Source organism: Bos indicus, chromosome 22 (genome assembly GCF_029378745.1).
Source record: "Bos indicus isolate NIAB-ARS_2022 breed Sahiwal x Tharparkar chromosome 22, NIAB-ARS_B.indTharparkar_mat_pri_1.0, whole genome shotgun sequence".
Taxonomy (NCBI): Eukaryota; Metazoa; Chordata; class Mammalia; order Artiodactyla; family Bovidae; genus Bos; species Bos indicus.
This window is the reverse complement of record NC_091781.1, coordinates 50097222-50111799: the sequence shown is the minus strand read 5'-3', so window position 1 is coordinate 50111799 and position 14578 is coordinate 50097222. Positions and strand designations below refer to the sequence as shown.

At 58.3% G+C, this 14578-nt stretch overlaps 1 protein-coding gene across 4 annotated transcripts in view; it reads left to right on the top strand.

Moving 5' to 3' along the window:
- Positions 1–1845: 1845 nt before the first annotated feature.
- SEMA3F (semaphorin 3F) overlaps positions 1846–14578 on the top strand; it is a 39111-nt gene continuing 26378 nt past the window's right edge. Inside the window, exons 1-3 of one of the 4 annotated variants that reach the window (XM_070776683.1) lie at positions 1846–1969; positions 3126–3346; positions 7196–7349. The gene's annotated coding sequence lies outside the window, so the exon portion shown is untranslated. Of the gene's footprint in view, positions 1970–3125; positions 3347–7195; positions 7350–12175; positions 12683–14578 lie in introns of those variants that run through there. The other 3 variants (XM_070776684.1, XM_019984861.2, XM_019984862.2) reach the window with 3 other exon arrangements.

Here is a 14578-nt window from a genome sequence, read left to right as displayed (position 1 = left end):
GTGAGTGTGTGTGTGTGAGTCATGACTCTGCTTGGCTGAATGGTGCGGGGTGCAAGTCCCAGTGTGCAGATGGGGGAGGGGGTCCTGGGGAAGGTGTGCAGCTGGCAGGTCTCAGACCCCCAGGTGGGGAAGTGGGCAGCCGGGCTGGAATTTCAGCCCCAAATGGGATGTTTATCTGGATACTGCCACCTAGGAGGCAGAGAAGATAAGGGACAAAGGGGCCTCTGAGCTGCCGGCAGCCCCACAGCTGGTGGGGGCAGGGCAGCCAAAAGCCTGGCCTGCCACCCAGCACCCCAGGCAACCCCTGGGGAGACTGAGGCTGGGTGTCTTTCTGTGGTCCCTGCCCTGCAGCCCCACCTGGGCCTCTCTCCCCACCCCTCCCCATCCCTCCTTGCCCTGGTTCAGGCATTTACTTTCTCAAGAAGTCCTTGGAGGAGCCACGACCCATCAGAGTCCCCAGGCAGGGCTGGCAGAGTGGTGGTCAGGCAGGGGCGCCCACAAGATGCAGGCCGGGGGAGGGTGGCAGGTATTTTCAGGGAAAAGCAGACAGCCTGGAGCCCTCCAGGAGCAGTGCCCTGGATAGGGAGGTTCTGCTAAGCTTGCGGCCCCGGTGAGGGGAGAGAGCAAGGAGGATAGAGAGGCTCTGAGAGCTCTGGAAGCCAGTCTGAGCCCACTCTCTGCTAGGAATTCTCATTTATGGGGGCCTGGGAGGAAGGCCGATGAACACCACAGAGCCGCTTGTGTGAGGCACTCTTCCTCTGGGCTGCAGTCTCACCGCGTGTGAAGAAACGTAAGTGGGGCGAGGTTTCTGAGGAGTAGCCCAGACCTCCTTGGAAACAGGTGGGTCCTGCCCAAGCCCAGGGGTCATCTTGGGGTGTCCTTGAATGGCAGCCAGGTGTGTAGAAGATACAATAGAGACCCACCTGTGACCTTTGCCCTCCCACACGTCTCCAAGCCTCCCAGCTGCCCATGAGTAATGAAAACAGCATCTTCTCCAGAGAAGGCAGCCTGTCTCTCCAGCAAAGCTAACACAAATCTACCAATAGACTATGCTCAGGGGCAGAAAGGCCTGCAGGCTGGAGGTCAACAGGAGCCCCCCACCCCAGCTCCTTGTGAAGGGCTGACCTGGTTCCCTGCACCTCTGCTTCCCCTCTGACTAGCTCACCAGCTGTCTGGGCTGCCTGGTGTCCTGTCACTGGGCCTCTTCCTCTGATTGACAGCTCCCCAGGGATTGTTCCCGGTCCACATCTGCCCTTACTCTGCCTCTGCTGAGCTCAGCGAGGGCCTTCCTGGCTCTTGCAAGGGTCAAAATGAAGCTCCTCTGCCACTTCTCCTATCCCCTGCGCCAACACGCATCTCTAGTAGACTCCGACACTGATTCTGCTCGAGACAGCCCGGTGATCTGGCCTCCAGGACACCTTGACAGGTCATGCCTCCAGCCTCTTGCCCAAGTTGTTCCTTCATCCTTCAAGCTGGGAGATCTCTGGTTCTTTAAGGCCCAGTGACACTGTCACTTCCTCTGTGTGGCCATTCCTGAGTCACTCTCTCAGCCCTCCGCGTATACACACCCGCTTGGATATCCCCTGGCCAAGCTCCAAGCTGATCTGGGGCCTCGTCACCTTGCTGACCCCGAGAGCTCCTGAGTCATAGAGGTTTGCAGAAACTGTGGGCTGGACATTGCAGTCAGGGCCAGAGTGGGGCTGGCCTAGAGGGAAGCAGGTGTGTGACCTGGGAGTCCCTCCTGTGCTATCACCGCATTCCCTTGACAGCCGGCATGCAGGCCTCTACCTGGGAGGACGGTGTGTTTGCCTTTGCTGGTAGAGGCTCCAGTGGGGCAATCCTGTGTGCCGCCCTGTAGGTCCTGGCTGTCTGAGGAGCTGAGGCAGTGGCTGGATATGGAGTCCCTTCTGCTGGCTGAAAAGGGTCCCCACTCTCTCCTGGGGCTCCAGCCCATGGCAGAGGAGTTCAGGTAAGCCCTCATGCCCCTGGGTCTCTCTGGCATCCACTGGAGAGAAGCAGTGAGTCATAGCAAAGGTGACATAGGCAGAGAATGCCCTACATACCAGATGCTGCTCCCAGCAACCCGCTCGTAGTGGCTCCTTTCATCCTCCCAGCACCCTGAGATGAGAGACTAGCTCTCATTTTCCAGATGAGGAAACTGGTCTCCAGAGAATAAGCAAAAGAATGTACGTGGGCCACGGGTGGGTAAGACCCTCAGGCAGCTAGGCTTGGAGTCAGAGGGTCCTTGATGGGGTCCCAAGGAGACCTTCCCACACTTGCGTGCACTCGTACTGCAGCCCCAGCCTTGCTGGCCCTGATGGTTGGGTAGGCAGAGTGAGGCCCGGTGAGATCAAAGAGCTCAGTGTCCCTGGCTGCGCCTGCCCGTGTTCCCACGTCCACGGGAGCCCCGGTGGCTGCTCGGAGAGCAAGACCAGAGCTGCACAGCCTCTGCCACCACCCAGGCTGCACACCAGTCTCCACACTTCTGTGAGACTCGTGTTTCTCATTTCCTATTTTGAGACCCATCTCCCAGCCCTCAGGGGGCCTCTCCAAGGTGTAGGGTCCAGGGCAGGCCTGGGCCCTGCAGGAACTTGATCCTCCAAACTCTGTGCCTTTAGGGTCTCCTGAGGTGGCCCCTTTTTCTCAACCCCAAGCCTATAACCCTAGCCTACCACTCCTTGGGGACAATTTTGTTGCTCAGTAGGTAAAGATTCTGCTTGCAATGCAGGAGATCCAGGTTCAATCCCTGGGTCGGGAAGATCTCCTGGAATAGGAAATGACAACCCACTCCAGTATTCTTGCCTGGAAAATCCCATGGACAGAGGAGCCTGGCAGGCTATAGTTCATGGGGTCGCAAGAGTAGTTTAGTGACTAAACTACCACCACCACTCCTTGGGGACAATTTTGTTAAAACTTCAGCCCACACTCGGGTGGAGAATCAGCATGGGAAGCTGGGATTTGGGAGCTTACTTACCCAATGGGCAGGGGCTCAGTGGCAGTCTGACCCACTTTTTGGCTGTGCTGGGTCTTCGTTGCTGCATGGGCTTTTCTCTAGTTGTGGCAAGCTGGGGCTACTCTAGTTGCCATGTGTGGACTTCTCATTACGGTGGCTTCTCTTGTTACAGAGCACAGTTTCAGTCATCACGGCTCACAGGCTTAGCTGCTCCTTGGCATGTGAGATCTTCCAGGATCAGGAATCGAACTTGAGTCTCCTGCATTGGCGGGCAGATTCTTATCCACTGTACCACCAGGGAAGCCCAGTCTGACCCATTTTGTCCATCCTCCCAGAACTGCACCCTCAGCTCAGAGGAGACTCCACCAGACCGTCTGAAGTTCGTGGTCCAGAGTGAGTATGAGATGTGTGGAGACATTAGCCTCCATGGCCTGGCAGTTGGTTAGTCATTCAGTTGTGTCCGACTCTTTGTGACCCCATGGACTGGAGACCGCCAGGCTCCTCTGTCCGTGGGATTCTCCAGGCAAGAATACTGGAGTGGATGGCCATTCCCTTCTCCAGGGAATCTTCCCAACCCAGGGACTGAACCTCTGTCTCCTGCATTGTAGACAGATTCTGTACTGTCTGAGCCACCAGGGAAGCCCAAATATAATGTAAGTGCTATGTGAATAGTTGAAGATGAGTGGAAAATTCAAGTTTTGGTTTTTGGAATTTCATGGAATTTGAGGCAGGACACTCGTGATACCTGCAGAATGCATATGTGACATTTGACCAAGACACAAGGTAGAGAGGTTGTCTTCTAAGAATTCAGGGGACAGCGACTAGCTGGGCAGTTGGGGGGCCTTTTTGGGGAGACAGTATTTGAATCTGGGAACTACAGATCAGCCCTACCCACGTGGCTGGCTCTGCCTGCAGAATGTGTGCTGGAATTTCTTCCTTGTTCCAGCCACCCAGCTCTCTGCGTGCCTCCTCTCCCGCAGGCAGGGGCTGGGTGCACAGAGAGGAGTGGGGAGAAGGCTGCCTTATGGTTGGGGGAGCGGAAGGGCTGCAATGAGGAATGGGGCGAAGAGAAGTCGGGGCAGCTTGGGCTCAAGGACAGGAATTGTGGGTACTTCAAGAGAGGACAAGGGGTCGGGCAAGCTGGGGGCCCCAGTTTTCCCCCAGGGACTGTGAGGAGACCAGCAACTGGGAAGGGGAAAGGGAGGGCAGCGACTTCCTTTTGAGGAGGAAATGCTCCTCTGTGCTCCTGACCAGCATCCTGGGGAATCAGGACCTGACCAGGACTGCTGCCTGAAGAGTACAGCTTGGGCCCAGAGACCCTTCCCTGTGAGCTGAGTGGGTGTGACTGATGTAGATGCAGCACACAGTAGGTGTTCAGACAGGCTGTGGACACCTGAATGCATCGCTCTAAGTGGCAGGAATAGTCCGGAGGTGCGGGAGGCAGGCCGGCCAGAGGGTGGAGTGTGGATTTCTGATCTCTCCCTAGGCAGGCCCTGCCCCTTCCCTCCCTCCAAATCCCCCTCCCACCTTATCCCTCCATCTAGGTTGGTCCCTGCTCCTTCCGCGGCAAACATGAGCTTTGCTGAAACTTGTCCTCGGATTAAAGCTTAAACCACTGTCTCAGGGGAGCGGGGCAGGGAGCCCGGCCAGCCAGGCCACATGTGGAGGTGTATAAGGCTAGGAAGGAAGCTACTTTCCCCATTCCAAAAGTCTGGGTCAGATCTCATACACAAAAGGGAAAAGTGAGGGGACCCTGGCTGAGCTGAGCATCCCCAGCAGCTCTCCTAGTGATCTACCCAGGTGCCTGTCCTCTCGCTTGATGCTCACCACTCCCTTTCTGGCCCCCAGAAGCCAGAGGAATCCTGTAAAATCTTAAATCAGACTCTACTGCCCTCATTACCCTCAGGCCAGTCCTAGTCATTCCTCAATCAGAGGCTACACCCCAACATTCAAGGGGACCCTAGTTTGGAATCCCCAGACAAGGTTGCCCAGGCTCCTGCTCCTCAAGGACTCGGTATTCCTTTCTGTGAAATGGGTGCACAGTGATGTTCTGACCAATGTAAGCCAGAGGCCCTCATCCTTTCTAAGACTCCACAGATAGCACAAGTGGAGCCCCTGATTCCTGGATGCAGGTTCAGAGGCCAGGTAAGGCCAAGGGGTCCACTCCACCCAGTTATGTTCGGAAATTAAACCCTCACAGGGCAGGATGGCACCCTGTCCCAGGGCAGGGGGCGTAGGCTTGGCTTCACTGCCCTGCCAACCACACGCGGAGCAGGGAGGTTCATCATTCTGGATGGAGTGCTTAGCAGGCACTAGGTTGGCCAGGGCAGTCCCAGCTCCCCACTGCCTGGCATCCGCCCTGCTACCTGACACTCCTCTAAGGCAAGAGGCCATGAGCTGTAATGGGGAGATTCTCTGCATGGAGCCTTCCTCCTTGGCCAGTCCCAATGCTGCTGTGCCCCAGATGCCTTACAGCCTAGAATAGGCGATGGCACTGGCCAAGATCCTCCATTTCCTGGCTCCTGAGGGATGGAGACCCAGATGGGATACTCTGGCCTTAGATCTCTGGTCTGAGGCTAAGGACAGTGGCCTCGTATTGAATCCAGGCTAAGGGAGGAGGACCAGGATGGCAGGGTGCCCAGGGTCTGCCCACCAGCCCCTCCCACTTCGGGGGGTTGCCTTATCTGGGCCCCATTTCCCTGCTGGCAACGAGGGACCAGGGGAGGCCATGCCGCGGCTGTCACGGAAGGGACATTCCCCAGTCATTTGGAACTAAGTAAGTCCAGATCTCGGCTTGCAGGCCTGGCTGCAGGACCCTCCCTGGGCCCCCCTCCCCCAGGACTGTGGCCACACAGACACAGGGAAGGGGGTGTGTGCCGCAGATGTGGGCCTGGGAGGCAGCCAGAAACCCACAGGATCAGAGCCCAGCGGACTTCGCTTGGTTGGGGGCCTGCCCTGGTCTCCCCTAGCTCTGAGACACACCTCTGCCTGAAGGACTATGCCTGCCCCTGGCCGGGGGAGGTGGGGGGGCACTCACAACTAGATTTTCCCTGTCTTTAAAGCCAAGGCAAAGTTGACCTTGAGTCTCTGGGGCCGTAGCTGGAGACATTCTCTCCTCAGGCTCTCTCTTCCGTGGAGGAAGAAGCAGCACATGGGCATCCATCCCTGCCCTGTCCACAGCTCCAGGGAGTGGGAGCAGAGGCCCAAAGATCAGGGTAGGAAGCAGCACCCAGCCCCTGGCCAGAGTGCAGAGGGGCCCTGGGCAGAGCCCTTCTCTCATTCCGTGAGGATGCTATATCCCAGTCTGTGTTCTGGGTGCTGGGGAAAAAGCAAATAGAACAGTTCCTGCCCTCTTGATGCTGATAGTCTACCAGGGGTAGAGAAATGGACAATAAACAATAAGCAAAAAAAAAAAAGAAGCAAAGGAGGAGAAAAAGAGAGGAAGGGAAGGCAAAGTCAAGCGCATTGGGGTGGTGGTGACAGATACTACTTGTGACAGGGACTATCTGAACAAAAATCTGAAGGAGGTAAGGGGCTGGCAGGGGGATGCCTGCAGGAAGATCATTCAGGTTAAGTCAGTTCAGTCGCTTAGTCGTGTCCAACTCTTTGCAACCCCATGAATCGCAGCACACTAGTCTTCCCCCGTCCATCACCAACTCCCGGAGTTTACTCAAACTCATGTCCATCGCATCGGTGATGCCATCCAACCATCTCATCTTCTGTCATCCCCTTCTCCTCTCGTCTTCAATCTCCCAGCATCAGGGTCTTTTCCATTAAGTCAGTTTTTTGCATCAGGTGGACAAAGTATTGGAGTTTCAGCTTCAGCATCTGTCCTTCCAGTGAATATTCAGGACTGATTTCCTTTAGGATGGACTGGTTGGATCACCTTGCAGTCCAAGGGACTCTCAAGAGTCTTCTTCAACACCACAGTTCAAGAGCATCTATTCTTCAGCACTCAGCTTTCTTTATAGTCCAACTCTCATATCCATACATGACTACTGGAAAAGCCATAGCTCTGACTAGACGGACCTTTGTTGGTTAAGGGAACAGTCATTGAAGTGTGCCTGGTGTGAGAGGAAGAGAGAGAGGAGGCTGTAGCCAAGAGCAGGAGGACGTGAGTCAGATGAGGAGGGGGGCTGGGGAGACAGCCACTGCAAGGACTTGGCTTTGACTCTCAAGGAAGTAGGAGCCATTGAGAACTTTGGTCAAAAGAGAGACAGGCCCTGACTTCCATTTTAACAGGGCTTCTCCGAATCCTGGCTGGTTAGCAGGAGGCAAGAGCAGAAGCAGGGAGCCCAGAAAGCAGGCTCCTGTCCCTGTCAGGCGAGAAACGAGATTGGCCGCGGAGGTGGTGGCTGCAGAGGCGATGACTGCGGAGCTGGCGGCCAGGGAGAAGGTAGGAAGTGGTCACCTGACATTTTGTATATTTTAAAGGTGAAGTTGAAAGGTCTAGATGGAGATGTGAGAGTCCAGGCTGATTCGAAGACTTTTTGGCCTGAGCAGCTGGGAGGATAGGACTGTCTCAACTGAGCTGAGCAAAACCAAGGAGTGGCTCCAGATACAAGGTCTTTTGAGCCACACTCCGCAGCCCCCACCTCTACCCAGTGGTGGGGGCTGCCCAACCATAAATGATCCTGGGCCCAGCCACCCAGAAAAAAGGCCTGCACCATGGGGGCAGGGGAAATGCAGAATTTCCATGTCAGTTCTTAGTAAAGATTCTTTTCTGGAGCAGATAAGGATTGAGCTCTAGGCCCAAGACCTGGGCTCCCCAGCAAGGGCTGGGCAGGCCCGAGTGGGTAAGGGATGGCTGTCTGGCCTCTATCTAAACAGGATATGCTCAGGCTGGCTGATGGTCATGGGTCACTTGGCAGCCAGTCAAGCTTAGGCTCACCCGACCCCCACCTCCCTCAATATACAAACACACACACACAGAGTAATACAAACATGGGATGAGATGAGTATGGGCAACTCAGATCCCATGACTCCCTCTTTTGTTCACTCTGAATGCACACGAGAAGCAGCGGCTGATGAGTCTGTGTGGGGCCCAGCCAGAACACAGAGAGACCTGGGTGTCTCGGTCTCTGGATGGACTTGCAGGACCCCTAGGGTCTAAAAAACCTTCTGACCCAAACATTAGGACTGGCTTCCTGGGAGGTCGTGTCTTCCCAGAGGCCTACAGGATCTAGGAGGAAATAGGAAAGGCTTCCAGCACAGGGGATCAGCATGTGCGAAGACCCAGAGATGAGAGCGAGGGCAGAACTCTTCAAAGAGGCCTGGGAGGCCTGCAGGGCTCCAGAATGGAAGGGGAGGATGAAGCTGCCTCAAGAAGGGAGCCTGGCCCCTTGTGCAGAAAGGGACAGTGTGTGGAGGGTGATGGAGGTGGCCACAGGCTCTGGGCTAGAGGAAACACAGGGCTTACACTGGTACTGAAGAGCATTCCTAGCAGAGGGGACAACAGCAGAAAAGGCCTAGAGGCAGCTTTGGGGAGCAGCCAGGGAGGTGGGTCGTTCCAGCTTTTGATCGGCTCGGAGCCAGCCCCTGGGGCAGGCTGGGCAGAAGGCTGAGCCAGGCGTGGGTGACTCCTCACCGCCCGCCCCCTTCCCGGTGCAGCAAGCACGGCCTTGCACCCCCTCCTGGGGGCCCCCTTTCCATCACTCCCCCTCTCTGGGATCCAGTTCCGGGCGGGTGGGGGCTGGGCCAGAAAGCAGGCAGCGCCTGGGGCAGAGGAGATGAGAAAACCAGAAAGTGGGGAAACCTGAGCCAGCAACGCTAGGGCTGGGCGGGCCAAGGCTTGCTCAGCCGGCTAGGCCCGGGAAACAGGTTCCCCGGAGACACAGGCAGAGGAGAGAGTGATGGTTTAGTGGGCCACCTTCGTGGAGGGGGCACGGCCGGTCCCTGAGGCCCAGGCCTGCCTTGTCCAGCCTTCCAGATGCAGAGACCAAGAGGGCAAGTTTTCTCAAGTTTACCCACAGTGGAGGCCAGATAGAGGCAAATAGTGTAGACAGAGGTTAGACAGGCAGCAGGAGGCCTAGGGCTGCACTTCAGCCCCCAACAGCACAGCCTGGAAGAGCAAGAAGGAAACTAAACAGGCATGAGCACTGCCAGAAACAAAGTCTGGGCCAGGCTGAAGGCTGGGGGTGTCTGGGGGAGACCTTCAAAGCTCTCCTGCCTGTTACCAGCACTATCCCCATGGGTGGCGACTGGGATAAAGGGGGCCAATTCTTTCTCATTTGTAGCCCTCACTATCAGGCTCTGTGAGACCTCAGGAGCTCTGGGAAGCTGAGCCCAAGGCTGAACAGCCAGGATGTCACCCCAAGGGCCTGTCCTCATGTAGGAAGGGAGAGGGCACTGCTCCAGGATGGGAACCCCAGAGAATCGGTCAAGGTGGGGAACCAGACCTGGCTTAACCATCTCTGAACTTCCTACCACCTTGCATGTCCAGAGCGGCACTAGTATGGGCCATAGGGACTGGGCATGCCTGGGGTCTGGGTGTCCACAGAGGAAGGAGGGACAGAGCCCAGGCAAGGGTCAGCCTGACCTGGCCTCTGTTCAGGTGGCCCCACGGGGCATCCTGGGTGGCTCTCAGGTAGAGCTGGCACAGCTGAGTAGCACTGAGACAGAAAGACAGAAGGACTCAGGGTGGCTGTGAGAGTGTCGGGTTGGGGCAGCCAGTCCAGAGGAGCTGGGTAGCAGGCAGGGAGTTGGCTCCTGGCCTCTTGGCTCATGTTCCCTCTTGGATCTGGTGTTACAGGGATTTGCCCTCTTATTCATTCAATAAAGATTTATTGAACTCTCTAAGTGCCACGTATGGCTCTAGCACTCATTGCCAGCCCCCGCAGCACTGGTCTGCAGGCCCTTGGCTCCATGTGGGCCCCGTGGCCTGGCCCTTTCCTCCTGGAGCCTTCCTGTAGCTCCGGAAAATGCTGCTTTTCTCACACCACAGCTGGTGGTTACAGGCCTCACTCCGCTTCTCCCAGTCTCCTCTTCCTCAGCTGTACAATGGGGCAGCAGGACTTGCTTCTCAGTGGGATTGTGAATGGCATGCAGGGCTTCCTGGTCGGGCATCAGGCTGGTTTCAAGGAGTCCCCTGAAATTGGAGATAAAATCACCGTAGGCTACAATGTTCCTCCCAATAATACATATTATATATATAATAACATATATAGTGATACAAAGTGCTCATCCCAGCATGATACACAACAGGGCAAGGGTGCAGTATAGATTCACTGCTGCAACTATAATTGTTTTGATTTCTATTATTCAACCTTCTCACAGTGATTACAAGAGAACTGGCATCATTCCACTATGTGTAGCCAAGCCTAGCTCCAACTCTTTTCTCTTCTGCTGTCCCCTTCCTCCGACACCACTGCCACCAAAGGCCTCCGTGTGCTGAGAGGCCTGTGTGTGTGTCTGAGAGGTGTTCCATGGATAAATCAGCTGAGTCTCTTTCCTTCCCAACCCAGCACCCTGGAGTCGTTTTTGCCAAGTCCCCACAGGTCTGCTTTAATGACCAGGATGATGATCATGCTGGTAGTGGTGACAGAGGTGGCCAGGGAGCTCCGGGGTGGTGGTGGAAGTGATGGCTTTGGAAACCCTCAGCAATGATGGTGGCATAGGCTGCACTGGTAATGGTGGTGCAGTGGCAGTGACCTCAAGGGTGACCCTCATACAGAGAAGGGGGAAATGAGGAGGAATGATTGACACGGTGTTTTTAAATGAGGCATGACGGTGAGAGATGCACAGGCGCTGTCACTCCAGCCACTGTATCTGCAGGCTGGTGTTTGCTCACATCCAGTGGCCAGCCTCCGCTTGGAGCATGCGAACCAGCAGTCCAAGTGTAAGTCTGAGTCAGGAGACCCTCAGCAGGATCCCTAACATACCTAACAACCTACATTTGCAGTCAACCAGCCAATAGGTCAGAGTGAGAGATGTCTTGAGTGGGGGGTTAGCCAGGAAGAGAAAGGAGAGGAGGAAGAGAGAAAGGCGAAGAGAGTGAGGAGGAAGCAGACAAGGAAAAATAGGGGGAGAGGAAGGAGGGGAAAACGGCTTCCCTGGTGGCTCAGATGGTGAAGAATCTATCTGCCTGCAATGCGGGTAGACCTGGGTTCTATCCCTGGGTCAAGAAGATCCCCTGGAGAAGGGAAAGGCAACCTACTCCAGTATTCTTGCCTGGACAATCTCATGGACAGAGGAACCTGGCGGGCTATGGGCTACAGTCCACGGGGTCACAAAGAGTGGGACAGGACTAAACACACACAAGGAGCGGGGAAAGGAGGGGAAAAGAAAGAATAGAAAAGAGAGGAGAAAGGGGAGGGAATAGGAGAAGAAGGACAAGGGAGAGGACAAAGAGGCCCATGCCCATTGGGACCTTGGCAAAGTGCATGGGGCAGGGCTGAGTCTGTGGTCCTGGCTGGTGAGGCCATGGCCTTGGCCATCGCGTTAGGTTGGGTGGAAGGTCCCTTCCTGGCATCAAGGTGGGCCCAAAGCTCAGTTGCAGAGCCCTAAAGTCTGCAGCCCTCAGGAATCCACTTGAAAGCAAATGTCGCTTTCAGGAACCCCTAGCTGGCTTCTCTGGGATGTGGAAATATAAGGGGTGGGTCCGTGGAGCTACTGGCTTGAAATAGGGCTGGCTGCTGGGGAGATCACAGGGAGCCCTAGAGCTGTTGGATGGAGCTGTAGGGCTGACCTGGCCTGGGCTGGAGGCGGAGGACAGGTCCTGCAGTGTCAGCCGTCCCAGGGGCTGCACTGCCACCTGCTGAGCGGCCCGGGCAGTCCTGGGTCCTAAGCTGCGGGGCTCACGCGAGGCCAGGCGTGGCGGGCAGCGAGTGGGAAGGACGGACACGGCAGGGGGTGCGCAGGTGAGCGCAGCCTCTTGCTCTCTGGCGCGCCTGCCCTTCCCGCCAGGGAGTTGAGTGCCCGGGTAAACACCAGGAGCGGTGTGCGCGGTGTATCCACGGAGAGACAAAGCCGGGGCGGGGCGGGGGCGCCGCCCGCGAAGCCAGGGCGGGGGCGCGGGGTGCAGGTTAGCCTTACCGGGCGCGGGCTGCCCCACCGCCTGGGATCACCGAGCCCACCCTGCGGACAGGTGGAGCGGGGGCGGGACGGCGGCCGGGCGGGTCCCGCCCTGGGGGTGGGGCCGGGCGGGGCGGGCGGGGCGGGGCCGCACTATGCAAATGTCGCCCACGGGCGGCCAATTGCCGGCGCTCCCCGCTCGGCTCCGAGCGCCCCGTCCCGCCGGCGGCCGCGAGACCAGAGAGAGCGAGCCAGCGAGCGAACGGCCGCGGCCCGGTGAGCCCCGGGCGCAACCCAGCGCGGCCGCCCGGCCCCACTCCAGAGACCAGGCGAGCACAGTGCCTGTGGGCCAAACCGAGCGCAGCGCCCCGAAGCCGAGCGCGCGCTGTCGCCCGCGCCCCGCGCCGGGGAATGCGCCCTCGGCGCGCCGGCCAGGGGGCGCCCGCAGCCCACCCGGGGGGAGGCGGCCCCGAGCGCCCCTGAGCCTTCCCATGGCCCGGGATGGGGTCCGGGGCCTCGACTGCTGACGCGCCCAAAGCCAGCAGACCCCGTTAAGCCGGGGCCGCGGCGCCGACCCCGGATCAGGCACAGCAGCGAGAGGGCGCGGGCAGGGCCATGGCCCCGGGGGGCCGCTAGCGCGGACCGGCCCAACCGGGAGCCGCTCTGCTGCCGCCGCCGCCGCCACTCGGGAGCCCAGGCCCCGCCGCCGTGGAAGAGGTGAGTGCGGCGGGAACCGGGAGGGAGCGGGCAGGCGGCCGGGCCACCCCGCGATCCCTTTGGGACCCGCGGCACTGCAACTCTGCGGAAGTGTCAGGGGCGCGGGGCTCGGAGAGGCAGGGCTCTTCCCGCGGACGCGAGGACGACAGGACTAGAGTGGGCGCTGTACCTGTCAGGGCTGCCGGGACCCTCAACATCGAAGCGACGTGGAGATGTGTGAAGGATGTGGCCTGCGGGGTCACCAGTGTGCAAAGCAACTTTTTCTCCGAGAGGTTCTGGGTGGGGGGGTGCTCCCATACGCCTCCTTGTTGCTGTAGCTGGAGACCTGATGCCCCTTCCCCTGGCTGAGCTCTCCCACTAATGCCTCAGGCAGCTCTCTTCCCTAGTAGGTACCCCTGCCCTGTCTCAGTGTCGGAATCTGGGGATCGTCTGCTGGAAGGGAAGCGCTACCCTGGCAGCCCCCTCGTGGAGGGTCTCCAAGATCAGCCGGGGCAGGACAGCCAGCCCCAAGGCTTTTCTCCCAGCCCTGTGCCAGCCCCCCGACCCCTAGCTGCTAGTCCGTGTCTGCCTTCCAGCAGGGCATTTTGCTTGGATTAGGGGCCCTGCTGTATGTGGGTAGTAAGTGAGCTGGGAGAGCCTGCAGTCAAGCCCCCCCTCCACCCCAATCTGGTCAGGCTGGGGCCCAAGTGGTGGAGTGGGCAGGGGACAGTAGGAGCTTGGTGGACTTGCCTAGAGCAGGTGGGACCAGAGAGTGTCAAGGTGGCCCAGGAGGGCTCGGCTGGAGCTAGGGCTGCAGGCCTGCCTGGATAAATAACTTCTGATTCTTGAGATAACTGTGTTATGAACACCAGCCCATGAACACCCGGGGGAGGTGGGGTGTGAACCTAAAGCGCTAATGTGTCAGCTCTGGAGATTGGGGGTTCTTGTCCTCATCAGTTCATCCAGACTGTCTCCCAGAAGCCCCTGTTCTAATTGCAGAGACAGAGAAACTGCACCCAGAGGTTGGTAGGTTCATGCCAGTCCCGGGGGTTGAATGGAGATGGAGCCTTTTCCCAGGCTGCACAGGGAGTGTGCCCGGACCCTTGGGGTAAGGTGTCCTGGAGAGTGAGGACACTGGGCATGCTTCCCCCTGCTGCTGCCCCTCAGTTCTGAAGGAGCCAGGCCCGGAAGTGCGGGGGTTGGGGAGAGGAGGGAACCTAGCCTCAGCCCCCTGCTGCTCTAGGCACACCTTGAGGGGGAAGATGGAGCCAAGCCCAGGTGACCTTGACTGGGAAACTCTGACCATGAAAGAGGGGTTTTCAACACCAGCTGTGCTGGGGTGTCTCTGGTTCCTGGTCCATAGGGTGTTGGGGGAGGGGGAAGCCAAGGAGTCGGAAAGAAGCTCTGGCCTGCTGGAGGGGGTGTCGGAGGAGCTAGATGAGGGGTAGGGTGCTGTTAATAATTTTTCCATCATGTCCCCCCCCGCAGCATTTCCATCCAGTTCTCAGCTCGCAGGAGCCAACCTTCCTTCCCTGAAGCAGGCTCTCCACCCCCCTACCCGCGCCCCCCACCCCTCCAATCCCAAGAAGTCTGGATCAGGCTGGACAATGTGACCTCCCAGCCCCCTGCCCCGCCCCCAGGTGCCTCCGGACCCCCTCGTCTGGCCGCCCCTCCCTGCGCCCCTTGCCAGCCCCAGCTCCTCGGTTCTTTGTTCCAGCGTCTCTCCTCCGTCCCTCCCTCTCTCCTCCCTTTCTCCTCCTCCCTCCCGCCTGCCTCCCTCCCTTGCTCCCTCCCGCCAGCCTTCTTTCCTTCCTTCTCTGCTCTCCTCCTGGTGGGCTCCCAGGTGGCGGCGGCTGTTCCTTCTCTGTCCACCCATCTGGGCTGGACCCGACTGCTCCAGGGGCTGCTCTGGGACTG